The following is a 10881-nucleotide window of genomic DNA, read 5'->3' as shown; positions in this document are numbered from 1 at the left end:
TTTATATTTAAAAATTGCGTAAAAATACTATAAATCATGATAATTGACAACATAAAATATGTTTTGAAAAAGATACAAAAAATTCCATTGATTCTTGAAGTTAATCTATCGTAAAAATACTATAAATCATGATAATTGACAACATAAAATATTTCAAAAATAAATACATTTACAAAAATTCGATTGATTCTTGAAATTAATCTATCGTTAAAAATTATGTATAAAATACAATTAATCGTGATAATTGACAACTTAAAATATTTATTAAAAAAACAGAAAAAAAATAGACTGATTCTTAAAATTAAATCGTGATAATTGACAACATAAAATTGTTCAAAAATGTTGTATGTGGGTAGTCTTATTGTGCCTTGAATAGCGTCAAAGAAAGTACAGGTTTGTGATAAAAAAACTTATTCTTTTATCCACGCAAACAATCGCTTCAAAAACTTCGTTATTAGCCCCAAAACATACCATTTATGTTATTGAGCCCGTGCATAGCACGGGCAACAAAATCTAGTCTATGTATATGTGACTATATTTTTTAAAGGAAAATTATATAACTAAGCTACATTGAATAGTTAGTTATATTGCATCACTATAACTTTAATTAATTATGAAAAATGGTTAAGCTGAGTCTCATCTTTTTGTATTAGATCGTGTAGAATATTTTTTCTCCTTTTATACAAATTTACACACTACTTCTATCTACCACACCCACTTAATTTGCTCCTTGAATCTCTCAACCGAATTAAAATACAAATTTTGAAAATTTTGAATTATCCGTCCTAATCGTGCAAAATTAAAAAGGTGGATGATCCAAAATATCAATGCATTTGTGGTTATATTTTCTCAAGTTATAAATCATTTGTTTTATGATTCTCTAGAAGCAGTTCTTTTGATATAAATAAATAACATTATCTCATCCTTCAATTCACTCTTGACTAAGTTTTCTCTCCTCTCATCCCTTGTACCATCAATAAATTATTCTCATAATTTCCTTTAATTGTTCTCTTTCTCTTTTTCTTTTTTTTTTTTCTTTTATATTCAAATCTTAATGATATTTATGCAATCTTTTAATAGATGTATCGTCTTATTAAAGCTCTCCACCTGCCTTTAAATTTATTTTTTGTTGTCAGACTTTTTTTAAAATTTTATTTTCAAATAAGCGCATTGTGTTGGTAATTATGAGTGAACTCAAATTAAAATATAATGCTAAAAAGATACTTGAGGTTTAGTATTGTTAGATAAAAATTATAAAAACAAATTCAGGCCTGATGCAATCTTAATTTTTTTAAATGCATGAACACTGTCTATCAACAGTTTGTAATCTAGAATTCATCAAGTGGGTAGAAGCTTATAAACATTAATATAAACCACATAACATGTGTTAAATCACATATAACTATAATTATAAATTTGAACACCTATTGTAATAAAATTATTTTTCTTAATTTTAAAGGTTATTGACAAAATAATTCATAACAACAAAATTATTTAGATGCATATTTCTAATAAAGAAATCGACAACTCAATATTCCAATCATTTGTGAAACATGGTGACAAACACAATCATGCTATGCAAGGAAGAGTTGTTAGTTCCAAAGTGTTGATTTATTATTTTTGCACTAGAAAATTATGTCTTAATGTTAGAAATAAAATTTCAAATATATGTAAGAAGACTCTATGTTGGAAAATCATATATATTTGTTTATTATAATGTATTAACAATTTCGCTTTATCCTTTTGTTGATTAAAGTGAAGATCCAAAGCTCAACTGATCAAACAACTTTCATTTTTTTAATTTTAAAGTTAAATCAAAATATAGCATAAAGAGGAAATACACCTTAAAAGAGAGTGGAAGAAAAATCACAAATTCTAAATTGAATAAGCCATGATTATTACAAATTGAAAAGTTTATTTCATTGTGTAACTTATTTGAAAATTTGTCATAATCAAAATTCACAAAATACACGTACTAAGATATAAAAACTACACCAATAATGATGCAAACATAAACATCTTAAGCATAGTACTAATAAGATTCAAACAACATTTTTAAAAACTCTTGTTACTAAATGAATGTTAGATTCAAAAGAAATCCAGAAAAGAGATATTGCAGCATAAAAAAAATTCATAAATAAATGTTAGATAAAATATATACCTAGATACTTACTGGAAGATCTCCCCAATTTTGTTACTCATCTCATGTATATCTTTAATATAAATTAGAGACTCGTGCAGATAACCTGTTATAAAATGAATCATGCGTAGTAAAATAGAATGACAAGAAGAAAATGAGAGAAAGAGAGACACACAAAGTAGTAGTAGTAGTTTTTCTTTATTATTGAATGTTTTTCTTTTCACTTACTATTGTCTTATGTTATATACATGTATATACTTGGACACCAAGTATAATACATGGATATCTATTTGCCATGTAAATACTTTGGCACCAAGTAAATTATATGGATGAAAACACACCCCCCCCCCCCCTCCCCCCTCCGAACTTGGTCGGATAACTTACTAAGTACTTAAACTATATGGGCGTTTAAATACCCCTAATAACATCTCTGAAGTGAATTAAAAACCACCCAATGATTATTATACCACTTTCTCTTGCCACATCATAGCCATGTAAGTGCCACAACATAGCCATGTCAGCACCACGTCATTAATTAATTTTTTATTAATTATTTTCACATTTTTTTCTTTAACACTTCTTAAAATTAATTTACACTAAGTAATCAATTACAAATGTATTTTCTAAAATTAAAATTTAAAATGTGGGTCCATTTNCCCCCCATACCCTTCACTTCTTTCTTCTTCCTTCTTCTTCACCATTTCTAGCTCTTGACTGTTCATTTTTTTCCTCTTCATATTTTTCAATGAGCTTCACCACATCTCCTGTTTGTCTTCCTTTCTTCGTCTTCTTCGGTGAACCAACAAGTTTTTTTAGCTCCGTTAAAAATCAACAAAATTTATATGTGTGAAATTGACGTTAATAATAAGATGTTGGTGTTGGGTTTTGTGGATTACTAAAGAGATGGTGAAATTGAAGTAATTGTTAGAGTTGAAGATGAAGATGGAGATGGAGGAAAAAAATATGCTTGGAGAAGAAGCTTATTGGGGAAGACAATAAAATGAAGAGAAAAGAATTAATAGTTTTGTGGGCCAATAAGAAAATTCATATAGTTTAATAAAAGTTAATATATTAAGAAAATAATATTTAAAACATTAATTATATATTGACCTATAAAAAAATGACATGTATGATTTTATAATTTTTTTTCCTTTCTTAACTCTTTCACACGCTATTAGGTGAGTGCACTCACTCTATTTGTCACGTTATCTCTTAGGGTCACATTTAATTCACTTCAAAGATGTTAAAGGGAGTATTTGAACACCCGTATAATATAAGTGCTAAAGTAAGTTATTCGTCCAAGTTCAGAGGGGTTATTATGTGTATTTTCTCACTAAGTTATAATACATAGTATGTTGTGTGTATCCATCTTACACACAATGTATTGTGTGTACATAAACATTACCACAAAATATATGTATGTGGACATCTATTTTACAATAATTAAAAATTTTCTTTAGTAAATTTATAAATTTATTGGGATCAATGGAAGCTCTGATACCATTATTATGACATCGAAGAAACTAAATTTTTTTGAAAAAGAATGAATGATAAATTTTTGTACTAATTGTTGTATTAATTATATATATTATATGTCATATTTTTATTATTATAGGAAAGTTATTTAAAATTCTATAAAGTTTAAAATATCTATGTAAATGTGATTATTTTATTTTTTAAAGGAAAAAAATTATATAACTAGGATAACATTGAATAATTAGTTATGTTTATGTTGCATGACTATAGTTTTAATTAACTATGTAAAATGATTATTATTTAATAAAATAGTTAAGTTGAGTCTCATCTTTTTGTATTAGATTGTGTATAATAACTTTTTCTCCTTTTATACAAACATACACACTATGTACCGCCCCGCAAGGAGCTACATTAAATTCCAGCCGCTCCGGGGGCGAGGCAGATTCGAGTTGCGCTGCAGCGGGTCTCAAACCGCGCATCTGTTATTTTCCAGCTTTCGAAGGTGACTTGGAGACCTTTGGAGAAGCATGTAGCAGCCAAGACTTTCAGCCAAAAAGGGGCCCCAGCCGCAAGGACAAGGCTGCCTTAAATTAAGGAACACTCCACCTTGTCCCACCATACCTTTGACTTTGTAAAGACAAGCTTGTAGTCCATTATTTTTGGGAAACTTGTCCCCAACGTTTTTAGCTTTGTTTTTCAACTTTTAGACATATATTATAGTGGTTCACTTGGATGTAGAACACTTAGAAATATATCAAGAAAATTGGCACTTGCCTCCCAAAGTTTGCTTCCTCGATTTACTTTCTCGTTGGCTGTTTGTGTGGACTGTTTTAGACAGATTGTTGCTGCACGTTTTGAGTGCTTGTTTGTGTTAGGACTGAGCATCCGAAGAGCTGTGCAAGCCTTCATTTGCTGTCCCACGAGCCCTCAAAAAATAGGCCCGTGACAAGTAGTATCAGAGCAACGGTTAGAACATGATGTCGAAGTCTCAACGCAACGAAGAAGGAGAGCAGTAAGTTTGGAGAGACACTGCCAGAAAACGTGACAAAAGCAGGGTAAGAGAATCCTCATCCAACCCTCCTGTTTCTGGCAGAAGCCTTGGGGAAGAAGAAGTTTCCGACACCAGCCAACTCGACGAGAAGATCCTCGGAGTTGAGGTTGGTTTGTCGGCCTTGAATAGGCGACTTGAGATTTTCGAAAACAATTTCACTTCTCTTAAAACGGTTGCTCTTGAAGGCCTCGATGAGGTGAAAAGTAACCTTGAAGAGCTTGAAGAGGTTAATAAGGAAGGTCTGACCAACCTCGAACTCAAGCTCACCGAAGCTCTCTCCTCTCTTCACCGAGAGTTCGAGACTTTGAAGAGGCAGGTTGATGAGACTGCCACTGCGGGAGTTGTTGGTCCCGTTACTGTACGTGAGACTCGTATCGAAGCTCCTAAGCCAAAGGAGTTTCGTGGGGAAAGGAATGCCCAAGATGTTGAGAACTTATTATGGCAAATGGATGCTTATTTTGAGTATGTTTGCATGACTAGTGAAGCTGTCAAAATTCGGACAACAGCTATGTATTTGAGCAACACCGCTATGTTGTGGTGGCGGAGGAAAAAAGCTGACATGGAGAGAGGGGTTTGCACCATCGACGATTGGGAGCAGTTCAAAGGGGAGTTAATGCGACAATTCTACCCTCAAAACGTAGTGCACGAGGCTCGTCGAAAGTTGAGAGACTTGAAGCAAACGTCCTCCATTCGTGACTATGTGAAAGAATTCACGAGGCTCACTCTCCAGATTCCGAGCCTAACCAGTGAGGATTTGTTGTTTTATTTCTTGGATGGCCTCCAACACTGGGCCAAACAGGAACTTCAAAGGCGACAAGTTCGTGATGTTGATGAAACGATAGTAGTGGCAGAATCGCTCACTGATTTTCAGGAAGATGTAGCGAAAGGGAGGAACAATCGGAGCAAAAACGTTCCTCCCAAAGGGGATAGCAGTAGGAACAAGAACAAGCCAGTTCCCAATCGAGGCAGCGATACGAGAGGTAACAATCGTAACCAACCTTCTAATTTCGCAAAAACTATGAGGATCGTAAGAAAGGCGCTCCACATCGTGAGGGTTGTTATATTTGTGGTGAGACTACTCACACTGCCCGTTATTGTTTGTCATTGAGCAAATTGAGTGCAATTGTTGCTGCCCAAAAGCAGCAAGAACAAACTGTCGCACAAATCGGAGGACCATCCGAGGAGCAAACTGGGCAGACTGGTGGAACGGACAGGAATAAGAACGTTGTTGTTGGCATGTTCAATCACATGGCTTTATTTAATCACATGACACTTGTTGCATTGGCTGCCCAGCCTGCTAGTGTAAGGCCGCGCGAATCACTGTTTGTCAATGCCAAGTTGAATGGCAAAGACGTTATAATTATGGTGGATACCGGTGCAACTCACAATTTTGTAACGAATGAAAGGGCCACAGATATTTGTTTAAATTATGTTGTCAGTAATATTATGTTGAAAACTGTTAACGCCCTCCCTACCACTGTCCATGGTTTTGCTCCTAAAGTCCCTATCGATTTAGGAGGGTGGAAGGGGTTGACAGATTTCACCATTGCGCCCATGGACGTGTTTGACGTTATTCTGGGGCTAGATTTTTGGTATGAGGTTAATGCGTTTATTTCACCACGCCTCAACCAAATGCACATCAGCGATGCCGGAGGATCTTGCGTGGTACCCCTTATTCGGGTACCACAAAACGGAGTGCACTTATCCGCCATGCAGCTTGTCAAGGGCTTCAAGAGAAGGGAACCAATCTTTCTTACTGCCCTTGTTGGAGGCGTCGGAGACTCGATTGAGGCAGCAGCATTGCCTCACTATATTGAGCAAGTCCTTGTTGATAATAGGGACGTGACGCCGGAAGAACTTCCCCAACGGTTACCACCACGAAGGGAAGTTGATCACCAAATCGAAATGGTTCCCGGGGCAAAGCCATCTGCCATGACGCCTTATCGTATGGCGCCCCCTGAGTTGGAGGAACTAAGGAAGCAACTCAAGGAGTTGCTGGACGCGGGACATATTAGGCCTTCTAAGGCGCCTTTTGGTGCGCCTGTTTTGTTCAAAAAGAAGAAGGAAGGGACGCTGCGTTTATGTATTGATTACCGGGCCCTCAACAAGGTCACGGTGAAGAACAAATATCCTATTCCTTTGATTGCAGATTTATTTGATCGTTTGGGACAGACCAAGGTGTTCACGAAGATGGACTTAAGGAAGGGTTATTACCAAGTCCGGATTGCCGAGGGTGACGAACCAAAGACAACTTACGTCACTCGTTACGGTGCTTTTGAGTGGCTGGTCATGCCTTTCGGCTTGACAAACGCACCAGCTATGTTTTGTACATTGATGAACAAGCTGTTCCATCCCTTTTTGGATCAGTTTGTAGTAATTTATTTGGATGACATAGTCGTCTATAGCAACAACATAGATGAGCATGTTGAGCACTTCTGCAAAGTGTTCAAGGTGTTGCGTGATAACGATTTGTATGTGAAGCGGGAAAAATGCAGTTTCACCCAGCCCACTGTCTAGTTTCTTGGTCACACGATCTGCCATGGCGAAATAAGGATGGACAGTGACAAAGTGGAGGCAATTCAGGATTGGGAGGCTCCAACGAAGGTACCAGAATTGCGGTCCTTCCTTGGCCTCCCTAATTACTATCGACGCTTCATATTTGGCTATTCTGTTATTGCTACTCCACTCACCGACTTGCTGAAAAAGAGTCGTGAGTGGGAGTGGACTAATTTGTGTCAAACTGCCTTTGAAAAGCTAAACGCAGCCATTACCGATGAGCTGGTCTTGGCGCTGCCAGATTTCACCAAGGCGTTTTAAATTCATACCGACGCGTCTGATTTTGCCATTGGTGGTGTTCTAATGCAAGAGGGCCACCCGATAGCATTTGAGAGCAGGAAGTTGAATGACGTGGAGAGACGCTATTCTGCCCATGAAAGGGAGATGACGACTGTGGTCCATTGCTTACGGACTTGGCATCATTATGTATTGGGGGCTCATTTTGTTGTTAAGACGGACAACGTCGCGACAACGTATTTTTAGTCCCGAAAGAAGTTGACTGCCAAGCAGGCCCGTTGGCAAGACTTCTTGGCTGAATTTAATTTCACGTTTGAGTACAAGCCAGGGAAGGTTAATGTTGTAGCCGACGCACTTAGTCGCAAGGCTGCCCTTGCCGCGATTATTAGCTCCACTTGCAACAGCGTCATTGATGATATTAAGGAGGGTATGCAATACGATCTCGTGGCAAAATAACTTCTCGTTTTGGCCCAACAAGGCAAGACGAAGAAGTTTTGGGAAGAGAATAGTTTGTTATACACCAAAGGCAGACGTGTGTATGTGCCGAAATGGGCTAGTCTTCGGCGTACTTTGATCAAAGAGGGTCATGATACGATGTGGTTGGTCACCCGAGACAGAAGAGAACGTTGGCTTTGCTGGAATCCTCTTATTATTGGCCTCGAATGCGGGATGACATTGAGGTCTATGTGCATACTTGCCTCGTTTGTCAACAAGACAAAGTTGAAACGAAGGCGCCGGGTGGACTACTTGAGCCACTGCCTATTGCTGAGAAACCATGGGACAGCGTCACCATGGATTTCATCACTTGCTTACCGAATTCGAAGCGGTTCGGGACCATCATGGTTGTTGTTGATCGCTTCTCGAAATATGCAACCTTCACTGCCACGACAGCCAGCTGCAAAGCCAAAGAGGCAGCCCGTATATTCTTGCGAGATGTCGTGAAACATTGGGGTATACCCAAGTACATTATTAGTGATCGAGATCCTCGATTCACCGGTACGTTTTAGAGGGAGTTATTCAGCTTACTTGGGTCAGAGTTGCAGTTTTCGACCAACTTTCATCCAAAAACGGATGGACAGACGGAGCGGATCAACGCACTCCTGGAGTGCTATTTGCGGCACTATGTTAGTGCCAATCAGAAGGACTGGGCAAAATTGCTAGACACTGCCCAATTCTCCTATAATTTGCAGCGGAGTGAGGCGACAGAGAGAAGTCCATTTAAGTTGGCGACCGGACAGCGGCCCAACACGCCACAATCCTTGCCCGTCGATGCCGGTTTGAAGAGTCCGGCCTATCACATGGCGAAAGCCTGGGAGGAACAAGTTGATCTTGCATAATCTTATCTTGATAAGGCAGCCCGAAAAATGAAGAAGTTCGCTGATCGGAAGCGACAACCAGTCGACTATCGAATTGGGGATCGAGTTATGGTGAAACTAAACCCTAGACAATTCAAGTCGCTACGAGGGGTGAGTCAAAGTCTGATTTGTCGCTATGAAGGTCCCTTCGAGATTATTGCTAAGGCTGGCAAAATCTCGTATCGGGTTGACATGCCCCATCACTTGAAGATACATCCAGTCTTTCATGCAAGTCAATTGAAGCCATATTTCGAAGACGTGGAAGACGAGGGTCGGGGGTAGACCGGTAGAGCTCAAATATTCATTACTCCACCAGCCGTGGATAAACAAATCGAGGCAATTATTGATCACCAACTGGTTCACGGTAAAGGCTGGAACAATTCGAGCTCGCAGTTCCTTGTCCATTGGAAAAGAACAACACCGGAGGAGGCAACGTGGGAGAAGTACGAGGACTTGTGGCAATTCCGCAACAAAGTCCATTCTTATTTGCATGTGTGTAGCGCCGGGGTCGTCGCCAAATCAGGTGGGGAAGTGTGTACCGCCCCACAAGGAGCTATATTAAATTCCAGCCGCTCCAGGGGCGAGGCAGATTCGAGTTGCGCTGCAGCGGGTCTCAAATCGCGCATCGATTATTTTCCAGCTTTCGGAGGTGACTTGGAGACTTTTGGAGAAACATGTAGCAGCCAAGACTTTCAGCCAAAAAGGTGCCCCAGCAGCAGGGACAAGGCTGCCTTAAATTAAGGAACACTCCACCTTGTCCCACCATACCTTTGACTTTGTAAAGACAAACTTGTAGTCCATTATTTTTGGGGAACTTGTCCCCAACGTTTTTAGCTTTGTTTTTAAGCTTTTAGACATATATTGTAGTGGTTCACTTGGATGTAGAACACTTAGAAAAATATCAAGAAAATTGGCACTTGCCTCCCTCGATTTACTTTCTCGTTGGCTGTTTGTGTGGACTGTTTTAGACAGATTGTTGCTGCACGTTTTGAGTGCTTGTTTGTGTTAGGACTGAGCATCCGAAGAGCTGTGCAAGCCTTCATTTGCTGTCCCACGAACCCTCGAAAAATAGGCTCGTGACACACTACCTCTACTACCACACCCACTTAATTTGCTTCTTAAATCTCTCAATCCTCATAAATTTCTCAACTGAATCAAAGTTCAAATTTTGAATCAACCCTCCTAATTCTGCAAAATAAAAAAAAAATGGATAACTTAAAATATCGATGTATCTATGGCTATATTTTCTCAAGTTATAACTCATCTGTTTTATGATATCTCTAGAAGTAGTTATTTTGACACAAATAATTAACACTATCTCATTCTTCAATCACCTTTGATTAAGTTTTTTCTCCTCTCATCTCTTGTACCACCAGTAAATTCTTCTCCCTTTCTTGTCTTTCCTTAATTTTTTTCTTTCATATTTAGTTCTTATGATTTCATATATGATATTTGTGTTATCTTTTAATAGATGTATTGTTTTTATCCAAACTCTCCATCTGTGTCTAAATTTATTTTTTGTTGTAAGATCTTTCTTTTTTATTCTCCAATAAACGAATTATGTTAACAATTATGAATGTCTCATCAAGTTGAAATATAATGCTAAGAAGACACCTAAAGTTAACATTGTTAGATAAGAATTATAAAAACAAAGTCACGCCTGATGCAATTTAAATAATACTTGAATGTGTGAAATTCACATATAATACTTATATACATTTAAAATGTTTTAGTTATGTATTCATTACGTTCATTGAAATATACTCATAATATATATAATATATTGAATTCAAAATGTATTGTTATTATCGTTTATTTTTTTTAATCTTATTAACAATGTTAAAATTATATTATACCTGAATTTTTTTAAAACATTTAAAAAATATTTAAATTAATTTATGTGTTATTATACTAAAACTATATCAAAAATATATTATATATGTACTAGTAAAATTATCCGTGCTTCGCGCGGAAATTTGATATCACAAAATTTATAAAATAATACTTAAAACCTATCGGTCATTAAAACTAAACCATTATATTGTCTTACATACAAGATTACGTAG

At 37.3% G+C, this 10881-nt stretch overlaps 1 pseudogene; it reads left to right on the top strand.

Annotated features, from left to right (window-relative positions):
* The first annotated feature begins 4593 nt into the window (after nt 1-4593).
* Nucleotides 4594-7916, top strand: LOC125867896 (uncharacterized; annotated as a pseudogene).
* The last annotated feature ends 2965 nt before the right edge of the window (nt 7917-10881 follow it).

The sequence above is a fragment of the Solanum stenotomum genome, chromosome 1 (assembly GCF_019186545.1).
Source record: "Solanum stenotomum isolate F172 chromosome 1, ASM1918654v1, whole genome shotgun sequence".
Classification (NCBI taxonomy): domain Eukaryota; kingdom Viridiplantae; phylum Streptophyta; class Magnoliopsida; order Solanales; family Solanaceae; genus Solanum; species Solanum stenotomum.
This window is presented reverse-complemented; position numbering and strand designations above follow the sequence as displayed.